The sequence below is a fragment of the Chiloscyllium punctatum genome, unplaced genomic scaffold (genome assembly GCF_047496795.1).
Source record: "Chiloscyllium punctatum isolate Juve2018m unplaced genomic scaffold, sChiPun1.3 scaffold_439, whole genome shotgun sequence".
In the NCBI taxonomy this organism is placed as follows: Eukaryota; Metazoa; Chordata; class Chondrichthyes; order Orectolobiformes; family Hemiscylliidae; genus Chiloscyllium; species Chiloscyllium punctatum.
This window is the reverse complement of record NW_027310173.1, coordinates 29,637-32,289: the sequence shown is the minus strand read 5'-3', so window position 1 is coordinate 32,289 and position 2,653 is coordinate 29,637. Positions and strand designations below refer to the sequence as shown.

Below are 2,653 nucleotides of genomic sequence, written 5' to 3'. Positions count from 1 at the left end.
ACACGGAAATGTCTGTGTTCAAAACAAGTGTCCCTCACATCCCCTTTAAATATTACTGTTCTCACATTAAACCAATGTTATCTCGCTTTGAACTCATGTGCCTTGTGAAAAATTACTCCCTGACTCTTTTCTCTGTCCGTCTGCCTCATGTCTTTATAAAATTCTGTAAGGCCATTCCTCAGCCCTGAAGCTCCAGGGAAAACTGTCGAAGCCAATTCAGCTTCGTGCTATTGTCCAAACAGTGCAAACCTTGGAAACCCTTTCAAATACTTTCGAAATTGCACCACATTCGTTACTGAATGCGCGATCTGTTCGTGCCTGAAGTGAAGCGATGCTGAAACGCTAGTAATGAGATTTTGGCGCTCTGCACCTCTGTGATAGCGTGGCCGAGTGGTCTAAGGCGCTGGATTTAAGCTCCAGTCTCTATCGAGTCGTGGGTTTGAATCCCACCGCTACCAGCGGTTGCTCCGCGACAAACAGTTGATCAGAGCAGAACCTCTGCAGGCCGTCTGCGTCTTCGTTGTTGTGTTTGCCGCTGCTCAGGTAAACTCATTCCGACTGACTCTGAAAACAGTTTGAGTCCTTGCTGTCGGACTCTCCTCAACCCCTCTGCTTTCGGATATCTGCATGGCCAGTTTCTGTGTCTCAAATAGTCAGTACATTTGTCTGGAAGTTCGGTGTTTCGAGCCCGCCCTCAGCACCGAGCCTCAATTATTTCAGTTCAAGCATTGAGACCAACCATGTCCCGAAACTGCAACCACGAGAACTCTCCCGAGTCTGCAGCTGTGGCCCCAATCTCTCCAAGGCCCCGCTGCCAACAGAAAGCGGCTCCTGCAGCTTCAATCAGCGGCTTCCTGCTCCGCCCTGGGACACAGCACATGGAAAATCCTTCCCCAGGAACGGCTCTTCCCGTGTAAAAGGGACAACCATTCCACTTTAAATTGGACACGGCTTCAGAGGATTGTTCCTGTTCTTGGAACGTTTCATAAACAAAACTCCTATCTCGCAAATAAGAAGGGGGAAAAGTTGTTGGCAGGAAGAATAGAGAAAGTGTTGACGATTCGTCTGTGTCATGTACTGCAGCGAGACAATTCCAAACCGTGCTTCCAAACATACTGCAGCTTTAATGCATTGTCAAGTCCCAGAAAGTGCTCAAGTAACATCCAACAAAAGAGAACAACAATGAACCATGAGAAGTGAAGATGACCAATTCCATTCTTGATTAAATTGGGTCAACAATGCGCTGGTCCCTCCATCTGATGGAGGGGACCAATCCCCACCCTCCCTGACCAGGACAGGAATGAAGGAAACCAGAGAGCGATAACAACGTTTCACCACAGCAACTGGTGCCCGAGCCCGATTCTACCATTTAAAGGTGCGCTACTCTAATTCTCCCATTTACTGTTGCCATGCACCAATTCTCTAATTTAGCTCCACTGTGCTCCAGGTCTCTCATTTACAGATGGCCCGCACCAATTCTCCAATTCAGTGTTGGTTAGCACCATTCCCCTCAATTACTGAAGCCCACTCAGTGTTGCCTCACTCCAATCCCCATACTGACTGATGCCCTCGCCCAATTTAGGGGTGCGTTACTCTAAACCTTCCAAAAGATATTGTCCTGCCCCAATTCTCCCATTTAGTGCAACACAGCATAACTCACCCATTTAGTGCTGAACTGCACTAATTCACCCAGTGTCTGATGCCCTGTTGCAAATTCTCACATTTCGATAAGTCCTTTCCCAATTGTTTCCATTTTGTAGTTCCTTCCAATGATTCTCCAATTTCGTGGAGAACTGCCAGGATTCTTAAATTTCGGTGTGGACAAGTTGGATCGAAGGGTCTGTTTTCGTGCTGTACATCTCTGAGGTTGTAATTACTGCTCCGCTTCCCTGCACCAATTCTCCCATTTACCAATCCTGCACTAATTCGGGAATTTCACCAACTCACCCACTGAGGTTATCCTGCCCCAGTCCTCCCACTTAGAACTTAATGACACCTGCATGAATTCTACAATTATTGTTGTCCTACATCAATTCCTTACATTTACCTGTTCCCTGATACACATCTTCGACGTACGGGTGACATGGTGATTTTTTTATCATTTAGTGATGCACTGAACTGAATCTCCAATTTACCGATGCTTGCAACATTTCTTCTTTTTATTGATTCCCTGGACCCTATTCCCCAATTTCAAAATGCTTTGCTTGAATTTTCTAATATATTGACACTCCCACCACTTTTCCAATGTAATGGCACCGTGCACCGAATCTCCCATTTATTGATTCCCCCCAAATCTCCCAGTTACACATATCCCTGTACTAATTCTCCCATTTACTGATGCCCGAGCCCGATTCTACCATTTAAGGGTGCGCTACTCTAATTCTCCCATTTCCTGTTGCCATACACCCACTCTCTAATTTAGCTCCACTGTGCACCAAGTCTCCCATTCAGTATTTCTCTGCAACAATTCTCTCATTTAGTAACCAGCTGCCAGAATTCTCTAATCTTGGCGATCCCTGCATCAAATCTCCTAATTACTGATCCTACACATATCTTCCCTTTCGTGGTGAACAGCACCAACTCCCCCATTTTGTGGTGCACTGCATTGATTCTAGACCATCAATCCTTTGCAACATTTGTCCTATTTACTGAT

At 45.9% G+C, this 2,653-nt stretch overlaps 1 non-coding gene across 1 annotated transcript; it reads left to right on the top strand.

Moving 5' to 3' along the window:
- The first annotated feature begins 376 nt into the window (after positions 1 to 376).
- trnal-uaa (transfer RNA leucine (anticodon UAA)) lies at positions 377 to 458 on the top strand. Its single transcript has one exon. It is a non-coding gene; the product is annotated as a tRNA-Leu (tRNA).
- The last annotated feature ends 2,195 nt before the right edge of the window (positions 459 to 2,653 follow it).